The following is a 6000-nucleotide window of genomic DNA, read 5'->3' as shown; positions in this document are numbered from 1 at the left end:
CTCACATCTGTTGCATCATTTTCTAAGTTAGACTTCAAGCTCTTCACAGGCTTTTGTGAAACATCCAGCACATTTCTGGGTGCTCATACAAATAATATTATTATTTAAGTCGGGTTAATTTAAAATTCTTTGACTTCTGTAGATTTTTATGAGTAATAAGGATTTAACCTACATTGTGATGTTTGTGAGTTCTGTAGCCTGTGGCAGTTCCCATTAAAGTTAAAATTAGCAGTGAAACAGAGGAAAAAAAATCTAAAATAAGATGCTTAACAATGCGTATCAGAATAAATAAGAGAGTAAGTCTTAGTAATCAAGCTCACAAAGCTTAGTGATTAAATTGACAAATTCTTAAAACACATGGGGGTGAAGTGACTAAAGTTGTTATAGCCACATGACGTTGCGTATGGAAAAAATAACCCCTCACGTCTATGTAGCATATGATAAAAATAGACCCATCTCCCCTCCCCACACGGCTCCTCTCCACTCCCCATCACCCCTTCCCACGCTGCTTCTCTCCGGCCTCCCTTCCCACAGAGCTCCTCTGTGACGTGCTCCCTCCTCTCCCCCCCACCCGCAGCTGCCTCAGCTCTGCTCCTCCCCCCATCTCCCTTCCCCACACAGCTTCTCCCTCTCCCCGTAGCCCCCTCCCCCCCAGGTGCCTCCTCCCTGGCCCGTCACCGCGCTTTCCCCCGTCCCTCCCCCGGCACGTGACGAGGGAGCGCTGACATTGCGCGAGCGCGAGGCGGAGACGGCGGCAGTGGTTGGCGGTGGCGGCGGCTGTGGCCGCGCTGAGGCGGGAGCGGACCCGGCGGCTACCCGGGTAAGGTGGCTGTAAGCAGGGGCCCAAGGCCTGGCGCCGGCCGGGGGGGCGGGCAGTGAAGGGGGCGGGGTCTCGGCGGGTGACCCTGTTGGCTCGCGGGAGGCTGCTGCTTCTGCCGCCGCCGCCAGGGTCGCCCCCAAGCTGGCTGGGCCGGGAGGGGGTCTTGGCTGGTGCCCCGAGTCCCTTCCTGGAAGGAGCCTGAGTCCCTTTTGCCCTCCTCCCCCCCGCCGAGGGCGGGAGTCCTAGGGGAAGTTTCTTCCTGGCCCCTGGCAGGGGCTGGCTTGTGCCCGGAAGCGAGGAGGCTTGTGCTCGTCCTGCTCTGTATCCAGGGGCTGCTTCACCCCCGCTGGCCTGTTCGTACTCACCATAACTCCTGGGGTTGGCTGGGATGGGGGCGACAGTGGCACTGCTACCCCTGCCAGTGGCACTGCTACCCCTGCCAGTGGCTCTGCTACCCCTGCCTTCTCTGTGCTCAGGGGCGCTGGAGCAGGTTTTATAGTTGGGGGTGCTGCGAGCCATTGAACCAAACTGTAAATCTGTATAATGGAAACCCCTTCAAGTCGGGGGGCTGGAGCCCCTGCCGCCCACCCGTGCTTCCAGTACCAATGCCTGTCCTGATAAGCAGGCTGCATAGCCCTGGGTATAAAGTTGACTGAGAACGACTTTCTCTCTTGTGTTGGAAATATGAAGTGGGGTGGGTGACTTTTTTGTTGTTGTTGTTGGTTGGTCATTGCACAGACTGCACGTTCGGTTTGTTTTTCAAAACCTTTGTGTATGTATATACTGCAGATGTGCCTGCTCACAAATTAGTTAACGGAGCTATGAATATGTCCTGTAATTTTGTTTTACCTGTTAAAATGAATCCTAAGGTTCAGATCAAAACTGCTTCAGTGCTAGTTGAGATGGTAGCCATTACTGTATTTCTCAGATGTCCATTTTGAATGTGGACTCTAACACACCCTAAAATGCTTAGAATGATTGTTTGTATAATTTAATCACTGTGTACAGACACAGATTTGCTCAGCTATTTATTGCTGGTCATTCTAATCAACAATATAACAATAGTGCATAGTGAAAGGCAAGGGGCTGCCTGCTTTAACATATACAGTTGGTGAAAAGTGGCTTTTAAAAGTTGCTTTGACAATGATTTAAAATATATCCTGTATTCAGAAGTCTCTAAGATGAGCCAATAGACAGTTATCAGGAAATTAGATTTTACTTATGCTTTTAATTTTTAAGCAAATATAAACATTTAGGGCAGACGGGCTCATTCTGCTTGGAAACTGCATTTGTCTTCTAATACTGATGATGGTTATGTTGGAGGAAGGGGTAAAGGTTTAAGCCTTTTATTAATGGTCCTGAAAGTCCCTAATGTTCATGTGTGCTATTTGTGTTATATATGTGTTTGCTTGACATGATTTTACCTACAATTCTGCACAAATAACTGATGCTTGTTGTCAAGCAAAACTGTTCTGATGAAACTTCAGTATGTGAAATTCATTTCTAACAGCGCAGATGTGAGAGAAATTGTCTTCTAGAAAGTATGGACTTGAGGTACTCTCTGATGACATTAAAAAAAAGTAGCTCTTTGATATTGTAGACAATTTCTTCAAATTTTACTCCAAACTTGAATACTTATAAATTTGGAATATATTGTTGGCTTCTTTGTTGTTCTCCTTAGTCACTGAATGTACTGAAAAGCTTGAAAGAATGATTAGCTAACTTTTTTATTTCTGATCTTGAAAAATAAGAAAGTGTCTCAGAAAAATTTGAATAAAAGGTTAAATAACAAGAATTTCACAATGGTTTAAGTTTGTCCCCAAATAAGTATATCTTGGAACCATATTCAAGAAATGCTGTTGTAGCAAATGTTTTTGAGAAGTTGCAAGGACACACTTAAGGGGGGAAAAAACTACTATGTGGAGACAATTGAGTAAATTTTTTGTTTCATCTGGCATTCTGTTGGTAAGAATTTAGGACAAATGTTCTCAAATACAGTTTCTATGACTGACTGACTGGTTTGTGCTGCAACACTGTTAAAGTATTTGCTGTAGCTGTAGGGACTGATTCTTTTAATGAAATATGTATTGCAGAGGTGGTACAAGAACCAAACCATTGTTTTTGTGTGGCTCACATAAACAGTGGCTATTGTTTGCTTTTAGTTTTTAGTGGTTCAGTTAACCTTTTTGAGAAGTGAAATGTTTGAACTTCAGCTTTTTGTAAATTTAAAATGTCATACTAGTCTCTTAAAAATATTCTTAAAAGTCAAAGTAATTGTAAAACCATTTCTGATATTCTTCAAACACCCCTTGGAAAGGAGTCCAGTTTGTAGCTTAGAAATGCAGTGAATTGCTATGACAGCAGCCTGGCAGTCACAGGGGAAATCTTTGTTCTTTGTGCAGAGTAGTGCTGATATTTGAAGATGGGAAGTACTGTGAAATCTGGGGAAATAGCTGAGCTGCAGTACTTACTTGAGGCTTATCTGAAAGTTACACAGATTTTAACCAAAGGTGTAACTTAAAATTAGTTTAAACTCATGCTAGTCTGTAGTAGGAATGTTAAAATGTATGTAATTGTCTAACTGTAACTGCTGAAAATGGTTTTATGTGAGGTGGCTGCCAGCTCCCTGGCAGCTGATGTGATGCCAGAAGCCTGCTCTGGTGTGCACTGGATCCTGCACACACCCCCTCTCCTTGGGAAGCTGGCTGCTGCCTTGCACTGTATCAGAGGCAGCAGTGCGAGGAGGCATGTGGAAGCTGATATGCATGGGGATTCCGGCATCCAGGATCAGACTGCCACCCTGCACTGCTGCTTCTGTATCCAGTACAGAGGCAGTGGTGCAGGGCAGCAGCCGGCATCATTAGAGCCAGACAGGGAGCTGCGTGTAACTGTTTTTGGTAACCAATAAGCTAAGCCAAGTTTAAATGGCTACACTCTTTACACCCCTAATCTGTAGTCACTTCTGTTTTAGTTTGAGGACTTGTCTACTCTGGCAAGTTACTGCCCTGTAACTTTCTCACTCAGAGGTGTGAATCTCCCTTTTCCCCCCAGTGCAGTAAGTTACTGCGCTGTAAAGTGCCAATGTAAACTATCCTCACACTGGGAGCCGTGTTCCCAGTGTCATTAGCTACTCTCCTCGGGGAGGTGATTTACCTATAATGGTGCTGTGACTACACTACTGTGTTAACATGCTGCCGTGGCAATGCATTAAACTTGAACATGTAGACAAAGCTTAAAAGTCTTATTTCAGTGTAGGTTTTTTTTTTACAGAATTGCTAAACTGAAATAAACCAACCTGAAAGTATCTAATTCAAATTTATATCAATTCTAAGTAAATTGGTTTAAATAAGCAGTTTGTTATATTCAAGTTTGTGCTTAGTCAAGGGCCCAGATTGTTTATGGATGAATCTCTTCTGGCAGGGATGTGTGTCAGACAACAGGAAAATTGTCAGAACAAATTCATTAAAACTGGAAAAGTGTTCATGAGAGACGAGGTTTGGAACTGAGGCTCCTGAAGCAGGCAGGAGATCGCTTTTTTTTCTTTCAGCATGTCCTAAAACCTACCCAATATTGGGTGTGTCCTTACAGAATTTGATGGATAATCACCATCTCGGTGCTGAGAGAGTGTTCCATTTCCCCTAGAAAATGGGTGACCTAAAAGATTCTATGCATGAGCTCTAAAGCTAAAAATCTAAAGATGTTTTAACCACTTCAGTTCCTACCATACAGGCAACATAATGGTATTTTGCATAGTACATCCTTAAGACAACACAAATGTTTTGTAGAGTGAGGAACTTAATCACTACCAGGCTATAAGGACACTATCAGTCTTTTAAATGCTCTGTCACCCAGACTTTTGTTAACCAAAGAAACAAATTTAGATGCACATCTCAGACCTTTTGTGAGTGGTGAATTTTCTTGCTGACTTCATTGTGTCCTTTCAGTAACTTTAATCTTGTGAATCAGATCTCCAGTTGCATTAAAATATCAAAATCTACAGATTTACTATGCCGAGAAATTTGCTTCATTAATATTTAAAACACACAACACTTTCCATCTGAGAATCTCAAAGCTCTTTACCATAGTGAAAATTTATTCTTATTTTACAGATGATGGGGTGAGTAGAACAGAGATACAGAAGTTACAAAATGTGACTCATTCTGTCACTTTTGGCAGTGGCAAAGTCAAGAATAAATCAAGAACTCTTAACTCCAGTCTTATGTGCTGGAGAAGCACTGAAATGGATTACATAGGGAGGTGGTGGAGTCTCCATCCCTAGAAGTTTTTAAGTCCTGGCTTGACAAAGTTCCGTCTGGAGTTATTTAATTGTGATTGGCCCTGCTTTTAAAAGGGGATTGAACTTGATGACCTCTTGAAGTCTCTTCCAACCCTATGATTCTACATTAAGCAGCTTTTCCAACCAATTAATGCTAAATTTTATCAAAGAGGTTTTATAATGCCTCCTTACTTTATCAAAAGATGAGCATTCATATCCTCAGAAGGGCACAAATTAAATCAGAATCCTATAAGAAGGAAGGAATCCACTAGTGGTGCTACTATAGTAGAAAGAGTATGTTTGTGGCAGTGTTCATAAGAAGGGCTGCATATAATCTCTTGCATTTTGGATACATGTGATCAAGAGCATGACATTATTTTGATAGCATTCACAGGATTCACTTCACCTGTGAGTGGGAAACAATGAGCCCCAGGAATTCCTATTGCCTTTCACTGTAGCAGACAAAAATGAGTCTTTCTTACTAGCTAGATCTTGACACAATCTACTTATTAATCTACAGTAATGGCTCAGTCTACTATGCATTGATGATAAATAACATGCTAATTTTCTTTCCCATCCAGGTAGTTAGGGTGCCCTGCTACTGCAGAAATCTTCATGGGCTGCTTAGAATAGGTCCTCTGACTTAAACATACTACTAAGTGAATGATGAAGAGAGAACTGCTATCTCTTTCCTTTCCTTAAGAAATGAGACTTGAGATTGAGACTGATATCAGAGTAGTGGGGCTGGGCTCTCTTCATGATTGATTTCTATTTTGTCTCTGGTCCCATAATACAATGACCTTTTTATTGTCTTTTTTTTTTTTTTTTAAAGCTGGGTCAGTAGCTTGTATCAGTTTCCATCTTGAAATAGCATTAAGAATTTGGTTTCATATGTGAAGTTTAG

The 6000-nt window shown here is 42.4% G+C and overlaps 1 protein-coding gene across 9 annotated transcripts in view; it reads left to right on the top strand.

Moving 5' to 3' along the window:
• Positions 1–601: 601 nt before the first annotated feature.
• The window catches only part of ARHGAP12 (Rho GTPase activating protein 12), a 142446-nt gene continuing 137047 nt past the window's right edge, over positions 602–6000 (top strand). For 3 of the 9 annotated variants that reach the window (XM_075922659.2, XM_075922654.2, XM_075922653.2), the window contains exon 1: positions 604–820. The gene's annotated coding sequence lies outside the window, so the exon portion shown is untranslated. Of the gene's footprint in view, positions 821–6000 lie in introns of all 9 variants that reach the window. The other 6 variants (XM_075922655.2, XM_075922657.2, XM_075922652.2 and 3 more) reach the window with 3 other exon arrangements.

This window comes from Pelodiscus sinensis, chromosome 2 (assembly GCF_052426305.1).
Source record: "Pelodiscus sinensis isolate ZL-2025 chromosome 2, ASM5242630v1, whole genome shotgun sequence".
Taxonomy (NCBI): Eukaryota; Metazoa; Chordata; order Testudines; family Trionychidae; genus Pelodiscus; species Pelodiscus sinensis.
The sequence above is the reverse complement of the archived record's forward strand: the minus strand, read 5'-3'. Positions and strand labels throughout refer to the sequence as shown.